General features: G+C 34.1%; 1 protein-coding gene across 1 annotated transcript in view; it reads right to left on the bottom strand.

Moving 5' to 3' along the window:
• LOC145252376 (uncharacterized) overlaps window positions 1-26,532 on the bottom strand; it is a 453,386-nt gene that overhangs the window by 218,468 nt on the left and 208,386 nt on the right. The window lies entirely within an intron of this gene.

Below are 26,532 nucleotides of genomic sequence, written 5' to 3' on the forward strand. Positions count from 1 at the left end.
AGGAGCTTTCTCTTTACGAAGGGTCTTAGATTTCGCTGTAGGAATGTTACCACGCAATATGACTTCATCCCAAGATCTTTCTGTTCTGCATTAGAAAAAAACCATTTTGGTCACATCCGGCCTTTTCGCCAGTTGAGCCATTGACTATGATGGATTTGCTGCCATGGATCGTTTCAAGCCACTGAGAAACTTTCTGGTATGGGTTTTATCACTTCACGAACTGTGAGCCTTCCTTTGGGTGTCTTCACTTTTACTTACGTTCGCTATAACAGGATAAACATGCCAATCCACAGCTGCCATTGCTCAAAGGCAGCATGCGTTCCGCAGATTCAACCAACATGTCCAATTCAAAAAGACAGAAGTATATAGAAGCCAGAAATAATTGTAAGAGAGTAATAGCGACAGCTAAGACAGATTACACTGAAACCACCAGGAAACGCATCGAAGCACAGAAATTAGGAACCCGGGATTTTTGGAAAATCTACAACAGTGTAGTAAATAATGGGCAGTCAACGATTCCCCCACTATCAAACAATCATGAGGTTGCTTGCACGGCAACCGACAAGGCTAATCTGCTTGCCAGTCGGTTTGCCTCAAACTCCACACTGAACCCGGCACATCACTCCCTTCCTGACTTTCGTTTGCGGACAGACGCCACACTAGACGATTTGAAAATCACCCCTTCTTAGGTGCATGGTATCATAAACCCTAAGACACCTCAAAAGCATGTGGACCAGATATCATCCCGGCTGTGCTAATAAAAAAATGCTGCGCTGAGGTTGCTCCAGTTCTCTCCAAACTTTACAATAAATGCCTTAACGAATCTTGCTTTTGCGACTGCTGGAAAACCGCTTCTGTGGTACCAGTCTTCAAGAATTCTGGTGGAAGAACTGACCCACTAAATTATCGTCCCATTAGCCTCCTCCCACTTTTTGCCAAAATATATGTCCTTAGTTAATCAAGCCCTAGTCCAACACCTAACAGCTGCTAAACTCCTGACTGACAAACAATATGGATTCAGGCAAGCCCGTTCAACAGCAGATATCTTAACTGTAGTTTCTGAACGTATATACCGTTCATTGGATAAAACAGGGGAGGGTAGAGCGGTGGCCCTTGATATATCTAAGGCTTTTGACAGGGTATGCCACGATGGTCTTCTAAGGAAAATTAGATCATATAGTATCACTGGAAGAATACATAATGTAATTAAATCCTTCTTAAGTAAGAGAAAAATCCAAGTTGTCCTCGACGGTCATACATCCAAACAATATGATATAAATGCGGGAGCACCCCAGGGGTCTATCCTTGGACCTTTATTATTCCTGATAATCATAAATGACCTCCCTGATAAAATTGTTTCTGAGATGGGTATATTTGCCGATGACACCGCCCTCTATAACAGGCATGAAGGGAAAACAGATGAACACATATCTAAAGAAATGGCAGAAACAGTAGAGGATGACCTCCGATCTGTAGTGGAATGGGGACAAAAATGGATGGTCACATTCAATGCTGCTAAGACTAAGTTTGTTTCCTTCAATAACTACAAGAAACCTTTTCTACCACCACTAGCAATGGCCAAGAACACACTGCCTAAAAGTACTTCCTTTAAACTCCTCGGCCTAACGTTTACAGGGAATATGAACTGGAATATATACATTGAGAGCATTGCCAAGGCTGCCGCAAAGAAAGTGGGCTCTCTCTACCGTGCCAGAAAATTACTTATGCCTGAAAATATCCTGTAACTCTATAAAGCCACCATTCGCCCATGTATGGAGTATTGTTGTCATATTTGGGCTAGTGCATCTGCTGCTTGTCTCTCACTCCTGGACAGGGTTTAAAAGAGAGTCGCCCACCGGAACTGTCATCTAGACTTCAGCCTCTGTCCCATCGACGAAATGTTGCATCCCTCTCCCTGTTCTACAAATACTTTAATGGTGACTGCTCTGACGAACTGCAAGCACAAATCTCTTCGACGTGACTACTCCCGACAAACCTGACAAGCAACTAAATCCTACCCCTTTACAGTAGAGATCCCTAGGTGTAAGAAAACCTTTTACTCCAATAGTTTCTTCCCCAGAACTGCAAGTCTTTGGAACTCCTTTCCGGAATACTGTTTTCCAACTGTACTGATACGCAGAAGTTCAAGTGTAATGTGAACAAACATCTTTCTACTCATCTCCCTTCATAACGCTCCCTAAAATTATGTCCCTGATAGTAGCCCCCCTGCTTCAAAGTGGCACTTGCCTTGTTTGGGGTGAAAATTGAATAAAAAAAAACAATTAAACAAAAATTATTGGTTTCGAACACATGCCAATTTGTTGATTTTTATTATATGATTATTATATGATTACATTATATGATTATTATATGATTACATTATATGATTATTATATGATTACATTATATGATTACATTATATGATTATTATATGATTATTATATGATTACATTATGATTATTATATGATTACATTATGATTATTATATGATTACATTATATGATTACATTATATGATTATTATATGATTACATTATGTGATTATTATATGATTACATTATATGATTACATTATATGATTATTATATGATTACATTATATGATTATTATATGATTACATTATATGATTATTATATGATTACATTATGATTATTATATGATTACATTATATGATTATTATATGATTACATTATATGATTATTATATGATTACATTATATGATTATTATATGATTACATTATGATTATTATATGATTACATTATATGATTATTATATGATTACATTATATGATTATTATATGATTACATTATATGATTATTATATGATTACATTATATGATTATTATATGATTACATTATATGATTACATTATATGATTATTATATGATTATTATATGATTATATTATGATTATTATATGATTATATTATGATTATTATATGATTACATTATGATTATTATATGATTACATTATGATTATTATATGATTACATTATGATTATTATATGATTACATTATATGATTACATTATATGATTATTATATGATTACATTATGTGATTATTATATGATTACATTATATGATTACATTATATGATTATTATATGATTACATTATATGATTACATTATATGATTATTATATGATTACATTATGTGATTACATTATATGATTACATTATGTGATTATTATATGATTACATTATATGATTATTATATGATTACATTATATGATTACATTATATGATTATTATATGATTACATTATGTGATTATTATATGATTACATTATATGATTATTATATGATTACATTATGTGATTATTATATGATTACATTATGTGATTATTATATGATTACATTATGTGATTATTATATGATTACATTATATGATTACCACCAATATTTGTTCTCATTCATTTTTGGCATATTAAAAATCGACTTTTATATAACCTGCCCATGTGGAGAACCAATTAAATAGAGACACAATAATACACAGTAGTATAGACATGCAATATTATATGGAAAAATGCGCGCATGAAAAGTAATATTCTTAAGATTTTATTAAACCTGGAAAAGTAAAGGACAAGAAATTCAACCTGGAAAAGTAAAGAACAAGATATTCTAGTAAAGTAAAAAATAAGAATTTTTTAGACTTAAAATATTTCAGCTAAAAAATAAAATTTGAATATTGATAAATATTTTATTTATTATTTGCATATGTTGTTGTTTATTGTTGAGTTAGAAAGGGTGTCAGTCGCTGGATTGAACTTATTTCCCCCCTATTATTTGCATATATTTATGTAGTGAAAATTGTTTGAATAAAATTAATTCATTAGTTAGTTAGTTAATAGATGGAATTAATAATTTTATAATTTACATAAAAATTAATAATTTTATTATATCATAATTAGGATCATTTAATTCATTTTTTAGCTGCAATATTTTAAGTCTAAAAAATTCTTATTTTTTACTTTACTAGAATATCTTGTTCTTTACTTTTCCAGGTTGAATTTCTTGTCCTTTACTTTTCCAGGTTTAATAAAATCTTAAGAATATTACTTTTCATGCGCGCATTTTTCCATATAATCCATGATTTTTCCAGGCATTGCTATTGTATTAATATATAAATTTATAATATTTATTAATGATTGTCAAAAAAAATTAGCTCTCAAACACACATTTATGCAATATTTATCATTCAATCACAGTATTTCCGAGCCAGGGTCTCTACCGAGACTGCGGTTCATGAATTTGTGATCTGTATAGAGTGTAAACTAACAAAAAAGAAGATGGCACTCGGTGTCTTTTTAGATATTGTTGGAGCTTTTGACAACATACCCTTCAGTAGTATGTTCAAGTTGCTACGAGAACTCAATGTGCCACCAGTACTCATCCGATGGATTGAGTATATGGTGAGGCACAGAACAGTTCAAGTAGAACTACTGAGGGCAACTGTTAAAAGGGAAGTAGTTAAATGAACCCCCAAAGTAGGATTTTATCACCTTTACTATGGAACTGTATGCTGAATCCTCTTTTAAAGTTCGGTTTTTTAATTATAAAAAAAAAACGATACACGGGATTGAACCTAAAATCTTTCCACCAACCCCCGGTACTCTAACCGTTACGCTAACATGTCATATTGTCAAAATCGCAGTAAAAAATATTTATATACAAAAAAAAAGTTATGCAAAATAAAAAAAAAGCGTTAGTCACTTATGTACTTACTCTCCTGTTTGTGAACCCACATATTTTGTTGTAACTTTTTTCTACTGAACCAATTTTCGAAATTTTTTTTTCAAAATGTAGCTAATGAGGTGTTCTATCCAACTATATAACCTGTTTGAAATTTGGTTGCGAACGGAATTAGTGGTGGGGGTTTGAATGTGTCTCGATTTATTCAATTTCGGACTTAAGCATATATTCAACCACTACCGTGGTTGAATGATATATATATAAAGCTGGACGTGTGTGTGTGTGTGTGTGTGTGTGTGTGTGTGTGTGTGTGTGTGTGTGTGTGTGTGTGTGTGTGTGTGTGTGTGTCTGGTCACGAATAGGCTCATATATGGTTGACTATTATAGAAAACTGATCACATATAATGATAGAAGATGTATCGAGACACAGGAATGGGTATGTTTGATCTGGCATAATGATGATTCATTAAAATTGTGGGGTCTGCACACGCGCCTGGTCCACAAAGTATGGAAATAAAAAATTTTAAAATTACGAAAAACGTTTACAAGTGTTTTTGATATAGATGTACATAAGAATACTTTGATAAGTATGTTTTAACTTAAATAGGGATGGTATAATAAAATTGTGGGGTTTGCGTTCGCGCCTGGCATCCATAGAATGGAAATAGGCACAAACTTTAATAAAGACTTTTCATATCTATCTGCGTAAGTATATTTTGATAATTATGTTTCAGTTTGAAGAAATATGGTATAATAAAATTATGGGGTGTTCGTTCGCGCCTGATCTCCATAGAATGGAAATATGTCACAAAGTTTAACAAGACTTTGTAATATAGATCCACAGAATATTGTGATAAGTGTTTCAGTGTGAACAGGTATGGTATAATAAATTATGGGGTTCATCTATTTTATTCTTACTTTCATCATATTTTGCTTTGGTTTTGATACCCCCAAATTCGAAGCTATCTCTTTACAACCCTTCCTTTTCATAACTTATCATACTTTCATAAATCAGAGTGCATTTTCTGTAGGCTGTTTTTGAACCCAGTCAACGACGGGTACTTTTGCTAGTATATATATATATATATATATATATATATATATATATATATATATATATATATATACATATATTCTCCAGTAATTTTTTTTTTTTGTGTGTATTAATATTTATATTAAAAACCCTTTCTTTTTTTCTTTTGTTTACTTGCCTCCCCACGTGGGCAGAGTTAGACACAAGTTCGGTTTTTAATGTAGGAGGAAACCAGCACCAGCTCCCTAAAAAGGAGCACTCTGGTCAGTAACAAAAAAAAATGTGTCAGTCATGAAGGATTTCTCCTCCACCAACCGAGACCAAAAAAGTGAAGTGAAAAAAGTGAAATGCAGCATCCGAACAGATACTACACCTCGATCCTGACCCGGACAAAGTACCCATTTTTCTACTGGCATTTATACTACACTTTGATCCTGACCCGAAGGCCAAGAAAGAAAATGGCAAGCCTTTTTCATATTTATTGGTATTTATTTGCTTCCCCACAAAAGCAAAATGTGACACAAGGTCGTTTTTAATGTGGGGGAAAACCAGCTCCCCAAAAGGAGGGCAAAAGGGACACTCTGGTAGAGACTAAAAATAATAATTGTCTCAGTATATAGGGTTTCCGTGCAAATATTCTACATGATTTATACTTGAGTAATATTTGCGTAAAAAGTTTATGAATACATATATATTTTTGTTTAAAAAATTTTGCCTACCAAACTCCTGCCAAAGTTTCTGACATGAAACTTCATATATAAGGTATTTGAACCCATGCGAAACTTTATATTTGTGTTTTAACCGGGGAAAATAGGCACAAAAGTGTGAAAATTTAAAAAAAAAAAAAATTGCCAGGGGGAAGCCAAACGGCGGTATTATGAATATGCATGCATTACGTAGTAGCTATTCGTTCATGTTTTAATTTTTAGCCTTGCAGCAAACATGTCTTCATAGCCCAATCATTAACGGTACAGGCAAAAATAAATCGTGAAGTAAACGATTTGGTTTTGATTCTCGGTGGTGATGCACGAGTCATATTTTTTAAACTTTTTAAATTATTACTACATATTGGGTTCAATATAATCTAGAATACAAATCTCACCTATCTGTTTAAATGTTTGTATGTCTGCCTAAGACGTTTGACTCTGTCGAACGTCTTAGGCAGACATACAACGGATTTTCAAGAGATCGGTATCGTTTTGAAGCTCAACCCTGTGGACCACAAATATGGAAAAATTGGCTAAAAACATTAATTCCTTCACCCTCAACTGGATACTTTTCTACAAGGAGGGGTGGCTTTTTTCGTGGATATTTTCGAAAGTCATCTCTTTTCGATTGACTACCCTTAATTTAAACCTTCGCCACTTCTGGTTTGGTGATGGACGCAACAGCAAAAACGTCACGTTTTTTTTTTGTTTTTTTTTCACGTTCTTTTCATCTTTCGCGGTAGGAATTTGAGTCTGCCTACCTGCCTACTACCACTTCTTTTTTCTCTCTCAACACACACCTCCAAACACCCGGACAATATTGGGCACCAAGGCTAGTATAATAATAAATACGAAATCTGCATAATTCAAAATATATTTAAGCATATTTTACGACTGGGCAATGCCGGAGGCCCTGCTAGTATATATATATATATATATATATATATATATATATATATATATATATATATATATATATATACACACAAACTAGCAGGGTGTCCGGCATTTCCTGGTCGTGTACATATATGCGCGTTCATGCAGCCATTTTTTTCTATGTAATGAAATCAATTGAATTTTAAGAGTTAAATTTTTTTTTCAATTTTTTCACTGTAGAAATCTATCAAAATTTTTCTAATGGTTCAATTTTTACGATATTTTCAGGTTCAATATGAAATTTTATGCTCTTTCCAATAAACCGAATATAATATTCTAGACAAGCGTTTTTTTTTTTTTAATCAACCCCCCCCCCATTTTGAAATATCTATTAAAATGAAAATAATTAATTTTCTCACCTAAAATTTATATATCACAAATTGAAGATAAAAGGTCAATAAATAAAATAACCCAATTTAAAAAAAAAGGAATAATTATCTACATATTTACCTGTAAAGTCCAAAGTTTAAAACCTTTTTTTTTAAAAACCTCGTTGAATTTTTCGTTTTTTTTTTTTTTAGTGAAACCTTATAATCTTGTTATATTGTCCAGAAAATTTCGTACAATTACGACAATTTTTTTTCTATTTCATTCGATTTTTATTTAGATATTTAAAAAAAAAAAGTTCACTCCATAAAGAAGAAATAAAATATATTGAATCAAAAACTCATGTATTTCTTTGGTAGAAGAAAAAAATCGAAAATTCGGCGAGTGATTTGCGTTTAATCGTCTGATGAGTGAAATGTGATCATTTTTTACGTACGGTAACTCATATTGACCAACTTTATTGGCTTAAAATATCTAAGTAATTATAAAGGGGAGATAACTTAAATGTTTGTTTCTTCATATAATTACTATTGAGATTACTTTTGAAATGTATTTGGCTTAATGTGTTGTTTTTACGTTTTGGAAATAATTATTTATGTCCCTTTGAGGCCTCCATATTTGAGAACTTGAAAAGTCGAAGCAACACCGCTTTGGCTAATGGCGGATAATGAGTTGCGAAAATACAATTTTCTGGGACCTTTGCTTTAAAAAATCCTTTTATTTAAAAAATAAATAGAATATAAAATATAAATATGGACAATTCTTATAAATGAAGAATGGAAGCACCCATTGCTTAGTTTTTTTTATAGGTAAGTGATTTTTTTGACATTTATATATATTTATTAGATTTGGATTAAGTTAAAATTCGTTGAATTTCGTAAAATCTTTTTTAAAGAAAACCAAGCAAAAAAAAATATTGTATTTTTTTTTCGATTAAACCGTTCGTTATTTTAAAATTTGGTCTTTGCTCATTTTATTGAAAAAAAATTAGGGTAATAAATTACATTTTCATATTAATTATAAGCTTCGAAACAGAGAGTCTATATAATCAAATGTTTATTCACTAGTTTGTAATGGCGGCTTCTGACAGTGCTAGCACTTCACTGTGTTTCAAAATATCACTCACGCATCAAACATGTCTGTCAAAACACTCTTTCACGCACTTGTCTTTGTCGTCGCTTGCCTTTCCGCTTTTTTTTAACCACGCAGTGCATTCTTTCTCTCGTCACACAAGAGTCAAAACACGTCTGATCGCTTCCTTTGCTTGACCACATGCTGTCCTTTTTTATTTTCCTTTTGCTCTCCTTCTTTTTGTGTCGCCAATGCGTGCACACTTGCTTACTTTGCATATGTGCTAAGACGGTTGGTGCTGCTAATATTTTCACTAATCAACTATCGTAGGCTGCTGCTGATTTTCTCACACGCACTCATACGCGCTATGTTACCATAAGAGCGCACGACTTCATTACAGTTGTCCGACATGAATAATAAGAAGGACATGATACGTGAAGAATAACGCATAAGAGAAGTGTACAACTTGTAAAGATATTTTGAACGTTTCAGAATTTTTTGGATGAGGATAAATAATTTGGATTATTTGGTTCATTCGAACTACTGTTCTCATCTTGAATGTTATTTTCGTCAGATTTAAGAATTGTTTCGGGACTTTACTGTCAGAATTAGCGAAAGTTACCTCCATGGATTAAATAAAAGATTACTTCGGAATCCATACAGATTCTCCAGTTTGGCAAGATGTTGCAGATTAGCACACTCGGGATATTGCCGAATTATCTATGCCAGAAGATTATTATTATTATGTAGATTGAATTAAATTTATTTTAAAGAGAAAAATTCAATTAACGGACAAATATGATGTTTTAGGAATTTAACTTGACTAGATTCTATAAACAATAACAAGGAATCTTATATAAATAAAAACAAATATGTTTTAATAGAAAAGAATGTGGTGGACATAAACAAATTAGGCTTTCAAACCTAGATATAAAAACAATAAAATTGGGCCAGAGAAAACGTGACTGATAAGTCACCTATTATGTCTGTGTGTAATCGAATGACATTAGTGCAAAGGATTAGTTTAAATATATACAGGCGAGTTAGGGGTTAGTGGAGGAATCTTGTGTATATGGAAGTATTCAGCAGAAAAGGCAGTAATGTGTAATCTGTAAAAAAAAAAGTCGCAACAAGAATAAATGTACATGTGGAAAAACAATCTAGTCGTCTGAGTTGTCAGAGTAGAAAATGACTTACATTTTCAGAAACACGTCTGGAACAATACAACGATGGTTCCGACCTAAAAGGTATGTTCTTCCCTTGTTTGGGCAAACAGATAATGGTGCTATTTGTCCCGTTTGTTTAACTGTTGTTGAAGGTATCTATATCTGTTTATTATGTGTTAAAAATGTATACACACACACACACACACAACAAGCATTACATAGACAACTATATAACATTACACGGTTTGGTTCCCTCGTTTATACATACCTGTTTTATATACACTCGCTATACACACCTATGTCATACAGAGCACCGGCAATATTACTCTACAAGGCCACCATTATTGTCACATTTGGGCTATACACCCCTCCATGCCATACAGAACCCTCCCCTCGTATACAGACACCCCGCTACGTAAGAGATATACCTGAAGAAGATCGAAGGTAGCATCGACCGAAACATTGTGATAATATCATCCAAACTGAGAAAAGTAATCCAAATAATCCGAATACATATCTATGAACATGTGAAGACATTTAAGTGCGGTTCCAGATCAAGGAAGAAGCGAGTAGTAGTAGTAGGAGGGGGAGAAGGAGGGGGAGGCTACTGTCAATAGTAGTAGGAGGTTACAGTCACTGGAAGCGTTTCTGTGTATTAATAGGATGTACTGTTTCACAATATACAATGGCTTGAGAACAAGTTCTATTAAAGTGCCGATCCCATCAACATAACAAGTTGATGAGATGCATTATGTAATAAGAGGCGGCGCTCGACTAAGTTGATAACAAAACAGTGAATGAGCTACTAGTTATTAGACCGGTAACATTCGCCCTTTTCAGCGCGTTTACGTTAACATAACTTATGTAGGGACGATTTAATACAGTTTACTGGGTTAAAAAATGTATAAGAATTCACGCTTCATTGACTTATATTTAAAAGAGTTTTGTGGAAATTTTTAATAGAGAAATAATTTTTATTTATTTATTTATTTATACCCATTCAACATTTCCGCATTTAGGTCAAGGAACGCATTCCTTGACCGGCAGGTCACTTCTATTATCATCAGCAGCAGGTTAAGTATAGTTCGCCCGTTTTCGTCAGTTCGAATCTAGCCGGCCAAGAAGAAGGACGCTATTCGGCTCCGTCAGATCAGAAAGGATTCTTAAAGTTAAATTCCACGGTTTTTTTTCTCTCCTCCTTTGGAGAAAGACGTTTGTTTAGAACTAAACTATTAACGTTATTTTATTCTCAGTCATTATAAGACAACAAGGTCTTACGACGGGAAGATTAATACCGGTTATTAAAAGACAATCGAGTCTTACAACTGGTAAATTATTATTCTCAAAGGACTAAGGAAGGAAACTACCGTGTGTTGAGGAGTTCTTTTCTAAGAAGAACAAAATTTAATTTCGCCGACGAGACGAGCAGAATATCGCCCCTAGAAAGGAAATCCTCTTTTTGAAAGATTTTTCAACCAAAGTTTCCTTCAGAAAGGAAATCTTCCATAATTCAAGAATTTACCCCGTATTTGTACACATAAAGCCTACCAAAGCGGTTTTATGGTCTTCTCTCCCCTTTGAATTAAAAGGCATATGAGCCTTCATAAAGGAAATTACTTCTTTCTCCCATTTTAGGTCAAAGAAACCTTTTTGTTTGTCCTTTCGGAAAAGAAAAAAAAAAGAACATTTTGTCAAAGAAAGACTGAACATTTTGTTAAAAGGACTGAATTCAAAACAAGGACTGTTTTCCGTTTTTTATATGTTCTTTATATGTTCTTTCTTTCAGCCTTTCTTGCAAGTAAGGATTGACGTCTTTTTTGTATTTTTTAATGTATTTTTAAATGTTTCTTAAGGGCTTTTTTAACCCCAGCCTTGGGAAATAAAGGCAATTGATAACCTTTTGTTTTGATAAACCTGGATCATTTTAAATTTATTCGGGTCTGTATTTTTTTTTTTTTTTTTTTTTTTTTTGTTCATTTCCGCTAGTTACTCTTTCCGAGAAATTTGCCATAAATGCTTTTTTTCCCCTTTTTTTTCTTTCCTTTTTGTTACCATGAAAAGCGGATTTTGGTGACGCACCCAAAATTTCGTCATTTTCATATAACGTTTCACATAAACGCACATTTAAAAGAGTTTCACGTGAGAAGTTTCATATCGACATTTATTTACAAGAATCTACAATAGACTTTCACATCGACATATAAAAGCGGTTCACATAGAGTTTCCATGAACATATATTTAGAGGAATTTTACATGGAGTTTCACATCGACATATATTTAAAGGAGTCTAAAAGCGATTTACATAGAGTTTCACACGAACATACGTATATTTAAAAGAGTATGTTGCGGGCCAGGATATAAATACCCTAACTCGCTACAAAAGAAAATAATGAAACGAATGGAAAGAAGGAAACAAAACTCAATTGCTGGATAAAATAAACATGTCGTTTATTTTCTGTCGAAAATAAAAGGTTTAGGTGGAACAAGTGTTCATTCAGTCGTTGACACGTGTGGAAAAGAAAGGAATTAAGTAGAGGACGAGAGATGGCAGTCCCGCATGTAGAAAGGGAAAGAGAGAGAGAGAGAGAGAGAGAGAGAGAGAGAGAGTGTTGGCCTCAGCAAAACCGTGCGTTCATGATAGCAGTCGTCCACGTGGAAAAGACTTCAGGCCAAGAGCTGTGGGCGCGAACTTGCCTGGTTGATGAACCCAGGCAAAAGGGGAAGAAAAAGGAAGTTGAATGGTTGTTGTTGACTTTTATATCGGTGTGAGTGTTCTGACTGCGCATGTCTAGAATTCCTTTCAGGGGAAGTGACGTTTCCCATGTGTGCGTACATGTGTGCGTATATTTGTGTACGTTAGCGTGTGTGTATATGCACATGAATGTGAGTGTATATACGTGAACGTGAATATATGTACGTGTCTGTGCGTATGTGCGTGCGTACATGTGTGTACGTTAGCGTGTGTGTGTATGCACATGAATGTGAGTGTATATACGTGAACGTGAATATATGTACGTGTCTGTGCGTATGTGCGTGCGTACATGTGGGTGTGTGCATGAGGATGTGTATATGTGTGCGGGTGTGTGCGTATGTGCGTGCGTACATGTGGGTGTGTGTATGTGAGGAAAAACATGTTCGAACAAAAATCACATGGAATTTCACATATCGACATATATTTTTTTAAGAATTTCATATAGACTTTCACATAAACATATAGTTAAAAGGATATCACATGGACATACATAGTTAGTCATATCTTGAAAAGAGTTTCATATCAAATTTCACATTTCCTCCTATAACAGACAACACGCTATGCAACATACAAATATCTGTGCGTGAGATCGCCAAGCTAATCAAAAACATTGATTCCAGTAAAGCAACTGGCCCTGATGGCATCCCAACTTGCCCCCCCCCCCCATACTTACAAAACTGTTTAAGCGTTGCCTTAAGAAGTGCTTCCCATTACCCTGGAAAACGTCATCAGTATGCCCTGTATTTAAGAATTCAGGTGATAAGTCATCTCTCTCTCTCTCTCTCTCTCTCTCTCTCTCTCACTCTCTCTCAGTACAGACCAATGTCCCTTTTGTGTCATGAGTAAGTTGCTGGAATCCATATTAGAGAAGTAGTCAACCACCTCAGCAGAAATAACCTTCTTAGTGACACACAATACGGTTTCCGTTCTGCTAGATCTACAGCAGATGTGCTAACGGTTATATCTAATAGAATTAGTGAATCTCTCGACAAAGGCTTCATTTCTAGGGCAATTGCTCTTGACATATCAAAGGCCTTCGATAAGGTATGGCATAAAGGCCTACTTCACAAGATTTCCAGCTACGGTATAACTGGAAATGTTTTCTCAATTATTAAATCGTTTTTCTCTGATAGGCTCATAAGAGTAGTGGTTGATGGGTAGAAATCAGAGGCCCAGAGTATTAATGCTGGAGTCCCTGAAGAGTCCATCCTGGGCCCAACTCTCTTCCTGATCTACATCAATGATTTCCCAAATCACATACTTACATCATTTGTTGACATCTATGCTGATGACACGACCATCTATGGCAACACATCAAAGGCCATAAATGACAAAGCTCTCTCTGATTCTCTCCCCTCTGATCTTGAGCGTGTGGTACAATGGGGGAAGAGATGGCTGGTTACTTTTAATGCATCCAAAACCAAGCTTCTATCTTTACATTATCAACGCTCTGATCCCCATCTGGCATCAATTGAAATGGATGGCTCTCGTTTGGGGGAGGCTCCATGTTTTGACAAGCTTCTGGAATTGACCTTTACTCCTGATCTGAAATGGAACACGTACATTAAGTCTGTTGCCAAAGTCGCTGAAAATGGTGAGATCCTTCTACCGCTCCAGAAGATATCTCACTACTGATGCAATTCTCTATCTATATAAAAGCCCAGTATGTCCAAGGATGGAGTACTGCTGCCACATATGAGCAGGAGCTGCTAAAAACAGCCTATCCTGCCTTGACAGAGTACAAAATCGACTTTGTGGCTTAGTGAGGGATGCCCTTTTCTCTTCCCTGCAACCTCTCTCCCACAGAAGAGACGTTGCAAGCCTATTTTTGTTTTATCGTTATTTTCATGGCAAGTGCTCGTCTTAGCTCCAATCTCTGGTCCCCCCTCGCCAAACTTTCACGAAAAACACCCGTCTAGCCGAAACCACTGTCAATAATTTTCCCCACTCTTTATCTGTGCCTAAATCGAAACGTAGATTCCATGAACAAAGCTTCTTTCTTAGAACTGCACGCCAGTGGAACTCTGTTCCGTCTGTCTGTTTCCCACCTGATTACAACTTGGATGTCTTCAAGTTCAACATAAACAAATTCCTGATAAACCGCCCCCTTGAGTAAGACACTTTATCAAATATCCATTGCTGACGATTACTACGATATTATCCCATTGAGTGTCTTTCGGGCCTTGATAAGTGGCGACTACTATGTAAAAAAAATTTTTTTTTTTTAAGTTTTACATAATTTTACAGACATATATTTGTAAAAGTTTCACAGTTTCATATGAAATTTCACATCGACATATATTTAAAACAGTTTCACATGGAGTTTCGCATATATGTATGCTCATATATTTCTATTACCAGATACTCTCCTAAACTAATTAACCGATCATTATGAATTTTGGAATGCAGTTACTATGTCTATGGCATCACGTGGCCCTCGCTTACAGATCGCCGACTTAGATTTTCCTTCGTTCATCTTCTTATCTACTTATGACCGTACTGTCAGTTCCTCATGCTCGCAGCCGTCGAAGGCAGTGCAAGGGTTCACAAGTTTTGTTTTTTGTTTTTTTTTTACACAGTGATCACCACTTATCAAGGCCCGGAAGCCACTCAGGGATAAGGGTTATTGCAAGTACATTACGTTAGTGAGGAGATTTGCTGAAGTGTTTACTTAAGGGGGCGGTTCATTAGGAATTTGTTGACATTGGACTTGAAGACATCCAAGTTGTAGTCCGGAGGGAAGCAGGCAGACGGAACAGAGTTCCACAGGCGTGCAGTTCTAAGAAAGAAGCTTTGTTCATGGAATCCGCGTTTTGATTTAGGCACAGATATAGAGTGGGGGAAATTTTTCACAGTGGATTCAGCTAGACGGGTGTTTTTCGTGAAAGATTAGCGAGGGGGGACCAGAGATTGGAGTTCAGACGAGCATCTGCCATGGAAATAACGATAAAACAAGGACAGGCTCGCAACGTCTCTTCTGTGGGAGAGAGGTTGCAGGGTAGAGAAAAGGGCATCCCCCACTAAGCCACGAAGTCTATTTTGTACTCTGTCAAGGCAGGATAGGCTGTTTTTAGCAGCTCCTGCCCAGATATGGCAACAGTATTCCATCTTTGGACGTACTTAGCTTTTATATAGATAGAGAATTGCATCAGTAGTGAGATATCTTCTGGAGCGGTAGAAGGATTCCACCATCTTTCCAGCGACCTTGGCAACAGACTTGATGTACGTGTTCCATTTCAGATCAGGAGTAAAGGTCAACCCCAGTATAAAACAAACAAAGTATAAAAATAAAATCAACAAGAGAAACAAAAAAACGACTCAGAAACTTTACATATATATCGGTTGGACTTTGATATGTGTCATTATCAACCCTTTACATGCTAAGGTTCACATCTACGCCTGTTGCCGTCAGTTCATCTCGATCTTCCAAATTTTTCTCGACTTGACACAATCTACAGTCTGCTTCCTTCTGCGTCTAGCTCACAACTGTCTCGAGGGAGAAACGACGATCTGTCTTCTTTGGAGTACAAGTCCAACTGTCCCCAAGTCCAACTCAACCACCAACTTCACTGTCGTAAACTGGGCTTTTTTCGTCTCTAAATCGCTCCTATTATTGTTAAGTCTGGCTCACGACTTGTAAAAACTCCAGCCCCCCCCCCCTTTCAACGTCATAAAACTACTTGTTAATCCTAAATTACTCGCAAACCAATTCTAAATATATCTCAGATCCATCTGCCTGCTTCCCACCGGACTACAACTTGGATGTCTTCAAGTCCAATGTTAACAAATTCCTAATGAACCACCCCCTTAAGTAAACACTTCATCAAATCTCCACACTAATGTAATGTACTTGCAATAACCCTTATCCCTGAGTGGCTTCTGGGCCTTGATAAGTGGTGATCACTGTGTAAAAAAAAAAAAAAAAAAAAAAATAGGGCTGATATGGCAGAACTTGTAAACTATCCAATTCTTTAATTTTGTTGCTGATCTTTCTGGTGATAGACACGCACACACAAAAAATCCTTATTTTAACACGTTGCGAGCCTATCCTTGTTTTATCGTTATTTCCATGGCAGGTGCTCGTCTGAACTCCAATCTCTAGTCCCCCCCCTCGCTAATCTTTCACGAAAAACACCCGTCTAGCTGAATCCACTGTGAAAAATTTCCCCCACTCTATATCTGTGCCTAAATCAAAACGCGGATTCCATGAACAAAGCTTCTTTCTTAGAACTGCACGCCTGTGGAACTCTGTTCCGTCTGCCTGCTTCCCACCGGACTACAACTTGGATGTCTTCAAGTCCAATGTAAACAAATTTCTAATGAACCGCCCCCTTAAGTAAACACTTCATCAAATCTCCACACTAACGTAATGTACTTGCAATAACCCTTATCCCTGAGTGGCTTCCGGGCCTTGATAAGTGGTGATCACTGTGTAAAAAAAAAAAATTGTCTGTCCCTCTATTGAAGTCATTCGTCACACCCTAATTTAAACATACGCTTAATGTTTCTGTTGTTAAGAAACAAATTCCTGTCTATTGTCTAATCATAAATTTTATTTTCTACTTCTTTTTTTATCCGATACTCTACTTTCTTTTCGTTTGTTATGTGTCTTTTTTTTTTTTCTCTCTCTCTTTCTTCCTAGCACTTGGAGGTCGGGAAGGGCGTCTGCGTCTCTAGTATCACATATGTAAGAACTAATAATGTCGGTTGTATATAATTTCATTTCCTTTTACGCAAAACATCACTCATAAAACATATTCCTACTGCTATCAAACGCCGGCTTACTAATAACAACGAAAAGAATATGCTGTTGTCACAGCCCTACTAATAACACTAGTAACGAAAAGGTATTTAAGAATACAAAAAATATACAGAAAGAAATAAACCCCCCCCCCCTCAAAAAAATCGAAACAAACAACCTTCTTTATTTTTAAACAAAACTCCTTCCGGAACAATACAAGATTAGATAACCTAAAACTCAAAATGATTAATTAATCCAGAAGCACATTAACAAAGGATAAAATCAAAATACTAAAATTAGGCCTCAGATTCTGTCCTACTCCCAAAGAACTAGAGAAGAACCTTCAAGAATTCGAACGTAATTTCAGGCTAATATAAACATTAAGTAACAACGAAAACATAACAAATGATTCATTAGTTAAAAATAAATCAACGAAAAGACATATCATCCGAAATATAACAACCTAATTATAAACGAAGAATAAAACCCTGCAACCTCTCTCCCACAGAAGAGACGTTGCGAGCCTATCCTTGTTTTATCGTTATTTCCATGACAGGTGCTCGTCTGAACTCCAATCTCTGGTCCCCCCCTCGCCAATCTTTCACGAAAAACACCCATCTAGCTGAATCCACTGTGAAAAATTTCCCCCACTCTATATCTGTGCCTAAATCAAAACGCGGATTCCATGAACAAAGCTTCTTTCTTAGAACTGCACGCCTGTGGAACTCTGTTCCGTCTGCCTGCTTCCCACCGGACTACAACTTGGATGTGTTCAAGTCCAACGTTAAAAAATTCCTAATGAACCGCCCCCTTAAGTAAACACTTCATCAAATCTCCACACTAACGTAATGTACTTGCAATAACCCTTATCCCTGAGTGGCTTCCGGGCCTTGATAAGTGGTGATCACTGTGTAAAAAAAAAAGAAAAAGGCAGTGTTGTAATGATCGTGAATAAAAATTACTATAAAACGAAGATTCTAGAGGCACTCAAAAGCAAGAATTACTACAAGAAAATGTGTACTAATCTAACAGGTCCCATTTTGTCAAATAGGCTCCAACCCCTGTCCCATTTCCAAAATGTTGCACCTCTGTGCCTATTTTACAAGTATTTAATGGAATGTGCACTTGTGCCTCATCGACATATGTATCCCCGATACACCCGCTTAGCAACATAATCACACCCCTTCAACGCTAGGGTCCCTAAATACCAGAAAGCTTTCCACTCTAATAGTTTCTTCCCGCATAGACTACGAGGTATATCGAAAACAAAACATTCACATGATACATGACGTAAACTTAGAGATGATGTAACGAACATATAAATAGATACAGACCAAAGAGCAAACGATACGAATTAGAAGGTAGATAATAATATACATATAGTAATACACACACATGAGCAAAATGCATATATATATATATATATATATATATATATATATATATATATGCACACACACAAAATTCTTAAATTTGTATATCGATAGGTAGACATCAGAATATATAACTCTATGCATTAATATATATAGACACCACAATACATTAATCTATACATTAATCTATGCATTAATAACACCTAACACATTCCCATTAAAGGATCAGTTTCTAGATCACCTCATATTATAAAAAAACAGTAAGAATAGATAAATAAAACTTAATATAATAAAAAAATAAAAATAAAGAGAAAAAAGGGCAATGGGGACATAAACGTAAAGGAGTGTAGATTGATTGTGGTAGACGTGAAGGAGAAATAGATCAGATCAAGTTAACAAGTAACAAATGAAATGAACTGCAAACACTTGTACCTCCCCGACGTAACTACCCCCGACAAACCCGACAAGCTACTAAGTCTCATCCCTTTATAGTAGAGATCCCTAGATGCAAGAAAGCCTTTTACTCCAATAGTTTCTTCCCCAGAACTGCGGGTCTTTGGAACTCCCTTCCGGGATTCTGCTTTCCCAACTGCAATGATATGCAGAAGTTCAAGTGTAATGTTAATAAACATCTTTCTACTCTTCTCCCTTCATAATGACCCCGCTAATTAATTCCCTAATAGTAGCCTCCTGCTTCAAAGTGGCACTGTGCCTTGTTTGGGGTGAAAATTGAATAAATAAATAAAATTAAAATAAAAAATAAACAAATACAAAGAAAAAAAAACACGAAAAGAAAGTAAATATCCATACATAAAGAGAGAAGTAATATGATACCACTAAGTACATAAAAAAATAAAATAAAAAATACATAAAATTTTAAGCCAGTTAGCCCCCTTACACTGTAACACAAATAGAAAAAAAAAATTGAAATAAGAACACAAACCAGGAAAAATATATATGTCAAAATATATTTATAACCACTAAATATATAAAAAAAAATACATAAAATTTAAACCCAGGAAGCCCCCTTACACAGGTACACAAAAAAAAAAATAGAAATAAAAAAAACACAAACCAGGAGAAAACATAGGTAAATATATTTATAAGAAGTCAGTAAAACTTTATAAAGTGGAAAAAAAGGTAGAAGAAATAAATTTAAACAGAGTTATCTCCCTTATTCTATAATTTACCTGGCGTTTACTGGGCGCTATATAAAAAATAAATAATAAATATATATATACATATACTAATAGACCAGATCAAGTTAACAAGTAACAAATACGAAGAAAAAACATGGGAATAAAGAATATTATAGCCACAAAGTATAACGCAAATAAAATGCATGTAAACAAGTGATGTTAGCCACCTTACACACGAATACAAATATAAAAAAAGGAAAAAGAACACAAAAATAAAAACATATACAACAACAAATAAAAAATATACATTTTAACAAACTAGTATGCATAAAAATATAATAATAATAATAATAATAATAATAATAATAATAATAATAATAATAATAATAAGGTTTAACACAGTTATCTCCCTCACACAATAGGTCACGTGAATTTTTACTGCGACACTATGATTAAAAAGAAAAAGAAAATCTTAGCTGCATAATAATAATAATAATAATAATAATAATAATAATAATAATAATAAATTATACAATATTATACAAAAAATATATATAGCCAATGTTTATAACAAAAGAAAAAAATAAATAAAATAAAATTACCCCCAGCTCCATACGGTTAAACTAATCACACTTTTCTGCGAACCTGGCCTGTATCTGTTCTTTCTGCTCCGCCATCTTGAATATACTTTTGTTTTCTTTTTGAAAAGGGGAGGTATTTTTCTCCCGAAATTAATCAAAGTTCCATACCACCAACGGGCTTTATATAAACCGGACATAACAACAACTTGGTTGCAAAATAATTATACAACGAGGTGAGGAATGATAGATGAATAAACAGTCAGACATTTATCTACTCAAACATACCCATCTATTTGTTCGTTTGTTTTTCTTTTCTTTACTCTCATGATTCCTGTCTTTTCCGCATTGCTTTTGGCTTTTAAACCTTCCATATATGAGCAAACAGTTAATAAAATATGTTAAAAAACACTTTAAAATGAGTTAAAAACATATTTAATCTGAAAAGGAAACACTAGATAAATGGATACTCCTTAATCCGCGGAGTTTTGAAGAAATACTTTCCTTCTCATCAGAGGGTAGGAATTAGCAAAATGCGGGATCGGATTTTGCATACAGAAGTATTTGATGAAACAACAAGTAAGTCAAAGATCTTATTTGAAAACAAAATAAGTTAAGCAGAGAGAATATGGTGAAGAAAAAGGTGATTACACATGAATGGATAGTCTGGTGGAAGATAAAAAATCCAGTGACGGTAAAATCCAAATGTAAAACTTCAAGAAAGTTAAAAGAATTTCCAATTGTACTAGTAAAATCCAGGGAAACCCCGTAATTGGAAGAAGATGGTCCATAATAATCCAAAGGCAGAAATCCATGGAATAATTCGCAAAAATGTGTACAAAGAAAAAAGAAAAGATTCCAATAATATTAACAAAAGAAAAAGAAAATATACTTTTCACTCTACTTCCGAGATAAAAATAAATAAGAAAGATCATGGAAAAAAAGATGATAAAGTTAAATATAAAATATAAAATAAAGTAAAGGGAAACAAACGCCAAAATGACCCAGACAGGAAATGTTAAAGGCGCGAAAAAAATATATCGGGCAAAATAATATAGGTCAACTGAAATGTACAGGTCATCACTTAAAAAAATGTCAGCAAGAGTTGTTAGACGACACTAAAAGGAAAATGAATAAATAAAAAATAAATTAATTAATAAATAAATAGAAAATAAATTATAAATAAAGAATAAATAAATAAAAATAAAATAAAATATAAAATAAAATAAAAAAATAAAAAAATAAAATAAAAAATAAAAAAATTAAATTAAAATTATTTAAGGGGAGAGGATGGCCGGTATCTGCAAATTCAGGGGGGAAATGCATATAGTAAAATATAAGTAAATATACATACAAGATATGAAAATGTGGGTAGATTAATATATTAGATAGATAGGAAAGTTTAAAGAATAAAGCAGAAAATGCAGATAAAAAACCGGCCATGCAATGCAAAGCAGAGATAAAGAATTAAAATAAAAGATTATTAAATTATAAAGTATTAAGAAGTATGTAGAAAAACGATAAAGTTAAAGAAAAAAACATTTTTATATCTATATAAAGGGTAAAAGTAATAACTATGTAATTTCAAAATTGCCATAATTAAATTTGGACTTATGTTTACAGAAAGAGATCAGTTCATTTTTAGAAATTATTATATTGTTACTTTGAGGGGAAGTAATTATAGTTATAGCTTTGGTTGTGCAGAGGCGACATAACTTAGAGCCTTGAGTATAAGACTTAACTTTTTTATGATAGTCCATTTGATTGAGGAGGGGGTATTGTTAGAGTTAAGTTTTTTAATTAAAGTGGTTAGAGAAGTTCCTTGGTTATTATTATTATTATTTTATTTTATTTATTTATATATATATATGACTATTTCATTTACTCACATATACTCCACTATATATATATATATATATATATATATATATATATATATATATATATATATATAGAGAGAGAGAGAGAGAGAGAGAGAATAAAAAGGAACAAACCGTATTATGGGTTCATCAACGTTTCGTCTTTATTTCGAGACTTCCTCTGGATGAATGAAATAAAGACGAAGCGTTGATGAACACATAATATGGTTTGTTCCTTTTTATTTTCTCTATTTTGTCGGAATACTATTTCCATTATTTTCATCATATATATATATATATATATATATATATATATGGTACTGTCGATTTCAAGCCCAAGATAAAGGGGACCAGTTAATGGTAAATCGTAAATTATGTTAGGCTCTCGTCAGCCATGTTGTTTCTGTCTGAAGAAAAATATATGAAAAAATGAAGAAAAACTGTGAGGACTTTTCAAGAAATTTCCAACGTTTCGTCCCCTTTTATTGGGGGACTTTTTTTAGTAAATGATAAAGATAATTGAAGAAATAAAATATACCAAGATGAGAGAAAGTTCTCCCGATAAAGGGGGACGAAACGTTGAAAATTTCTTTAAAAGACCACAGGTTTTTCTTCCTTTTTTTCCATAAAGTGCTTTTATTTTCATATATACGTGTATATTTTCATATATATGAGTATACACGCCTAAATTTGTGTATCGTCTAGCGGTATAAAATGTTCTTCTAATGAATGTGTGTATGCAGAGTGTATATACGTTTGTATATACGTTTCACAGTCATCTATATGACGTGTTTATATACGTGTGTTTGTCTATCTAGTTTTTCTGCTGTTCATTAAATTGATGCGTGTAAAACACTTACGACCGTGCTGACATATTAACAGATACAGTTTAACAACAATCATGTAACATTTACAACAGAAAGGGACAAATAACAGTTCTCTGGGGTTTTAACATCGGGATAATCAAAGAAACATACTTGGTCTGTATTTGATCTTGTTTGACGGATCCTCGGAAAAGTTGCAAAGAAGATTCCTTCCAATGAATCAAATAATCTCGGATTGCTTTTTATTTTCAGCAACTTTATTTACCGATGTTTCCCCATTGGCAACTACAACGCTGTTCCTAGACTAACACATTTTGATTCATTCTACTGGCGTTACATGATAAGGGCTGTCCCCTTTTCATGTAAGTATAAAAATGGAGAATTTAGTTTAAAATGGAAATGAGATGGCAATAGAGAAATTCGAACCTCGTAATCTTGGTTTAGAAATAGATTACGTGTGAGAATTTAAAAATGTAAAACATTTGTTTAGAATATAGATAAATATTTCAAGGAAAGAATGTTAACTCAAGTTTTGTTATGAAATTTTAAATTGAAAGAATGCAGCTTATAAGATAATGTTTTTAAATATTGGATAAATAGGTTACTGAGAAATAGGAAAAGTTTTGGACACGTATGCCCAGGACACGTGAAAGAAGAACACGTTTTAACATGTGTATGACGTCACGGAAAATAGAAAGTTCGAGGGATAGAGAAAAACTTTAGTTAGAAAACAGTCAATGAGAAAACTCAGAGGGAGGCATCGTCTGGGAGCGAGACGCCACTTCAAGGAAAAATGTGAGACTTTGAATTCTTGGTGATGGAACGGCCGGTCGTGACGAAATAAACCATCAAGTGTTTTTGTAAAGCTCGTCTTGTGTCTTATGTTTCTTATACAAAGGTAAAGTCCAATTGTATTATATATTTGTGTTATATGTATTTACATACACGTCTCAACATCATCATGTCTACACAATGTCCGAACTGTCTGAACACTATATCCCTTCACTCTAAGAACTTCTTCTTCTCTTTCTCCTTCTTCCATTTAACACAAGAAAAGAATGAACATTTAATATATAAGAATCTCTCCTAACAGGAACAATATCTCTCTAAGACTCATCTTTTAATAAAACTCTTTTAATAAGACCCCCCCCTATGTAACACTGGGAGCCATTACTGTCCCTGGACCGTCTTTCTCCCTCTCTCGACTCCGACTGCCTCTGCTCTCTCTCTCTCTCTCTCTCTCTCACTCTCTCTCTCTCTCTTCCCTCCCTCTCTCTCTCTCATTCTGGATACTTGATCAAATAATACGTGTTTTTCAAGCTCTACTTTAAGTTCCGGTCACTTTAAGTGACCTCTACGTAATGCTAGTCAGACTCTAGAGGTCAACTTTTTTTTTTAATTATTGTTTGTGTTCCCATATCCTTTTCTATTAAAACATCTAAACATAAATAATTTTCTCTGTAAATATTTATTTTGGCTAGGATTACATTCCATTTTTACAAATAATGATCATAATGATCGTCAACTATCATACCTTCGGCGCTGCCTAGCTAATATCTAACAGTAGTTGCAGCAACATGTGCCACCCTATCACATGTTTACTTAGAGGAAATGTTGCATAAAAATATATATACAGACAAAATATCAGAACACTTTTTTTATAAAATTTTGAACGAAATGTGTGAATGATTGTTTTATCCTGTGGGAATCTAAATGGGGATATCATAGAGTCCCACAATATTTTTAAGAACCTTTACCCAAAAGTTACATTCATGCTAAAAAATATATGTGTATCTCTGTGTGAGGTTTGTGGGAAAGACCCCCAGCAAAGTGCTTGATTAAAAAGAAAATTCAATATAAAGGTACAATGTTTATTCAATAAATATTCTCCAGAACCAAAAAATTACATTCATGTTGGAACACAGTAACACTGAATTGCAGTTGTTCGACGTAAATATGTCCGACAAACCTGACAAGCAGCAAAATCCCACCCTACATATTAGAGATCCCCAGATGCCAGAAAGCCTTCTACTCTCTTGGAATTCCTTTCTGGGTTCCTGCTTCCTTGACTGTTTTGCAGAAGTTCAAGTATAATGTAAACAGGCATCTTGCTGTTCAACTCCCCACATAGTATCTGCAATTTATGTCCCAGAGAGTAGGCCAATACATCAAATTGGCACTGTGCCTTGTCTGAGGTGAAAATGCAATACTATATATATATATATATATATATATATATATATATATATATATATATATATATATATACTAGCATTTCAGCCCGGCGTTGCCCGGGTGTTTGGAGGTGTATGTTGAGCAAAAAAAAAAAAAAGCAGTCAATTTTTTAAACTTTGACCCCTATTATGACCCTTTAACATTTATTGTTTTGGGGCTCAAATCAAGTTATTAAGTTAGATCCATGTCCAAGGAACCTATATCAAAAATTTCAAGTATTTAGATCCAAAATTGGCGGATGTGTTTGGTAGAGTTCTCAAAGGTCAAATCGTTGAATCTTGACCTCGGAACAGCCGAATTTTTTCCGAAAATCGATCACATAGATTTTCCCAAATCTCAGTACCCTGTATATCCAATGTCGAGTCTGTAGGCTGAAAAGTGAGAGAGTTATTGCGTAGGGAAGTGTACACAGACAGACAAACACACACGCACATACACACAGACACGTTCACTTTCATATATATATATATATATATATATATATATACTAGCATGGATGCCCGGCGTTGCCCGGGTGTTTGGAGGTGTATGTTGAAAAAAAAAAAATTAAAAAACGGTCAATTTTTTTAACTTTGATCCCTATTATGACCCCTTAAGATTTATTGTTTTGGGTCCAAATCAAGTGATTTTAGTTAGATCCATGTCTACGGAAACTATATCTAAAATTTCAAGTGGTTAGATCTAAAATTGTCGGAGGAGTTTGGTAGAGTTTGCAAAGGTCAAATCGTTGAACTTGGACCCGTTAACAGCCAAATTTCTGGCCGAAAACCGATCACATAGATTTTCCCAAATCTCAGTACCCTGTATATAAAATTTCGAGTCTGTAGACTAAAAATTGAGAGAGTTATTGCGTAGGGAAATGTACACACACACACACAGACAAACAGACACACAGACACGTTCACTTTTATATATATATATATATATATATATATATATATATATACATATATATATATATATATATGTATATATATATATGTGTTTTTTTTACATGGAGTTCATCACTTATCAAGGCCCAATGGCCACTCAGGGATAAGGGTTATTTTGTGTACAGCAATCAAAGGGATAATGTAGCAATAGTATTGGATAATTGGTAAAGTG

Source organism: Euprymna scolopes, chromosome 29 (genome assembly GCF_053919585.1).
Source record: "Euprymna scolopes isolate OS-2025 chromosome 29, ASM5391958v1, whole genome shotgun sequence".
Taxonomy (NCBI): domain Eukaryota; kingdom Metazoa; phylum Mollusca; class Cephalopoda; order Sepiida; family Sepiolidae; genus Euprymna; species Euprymna scolopes.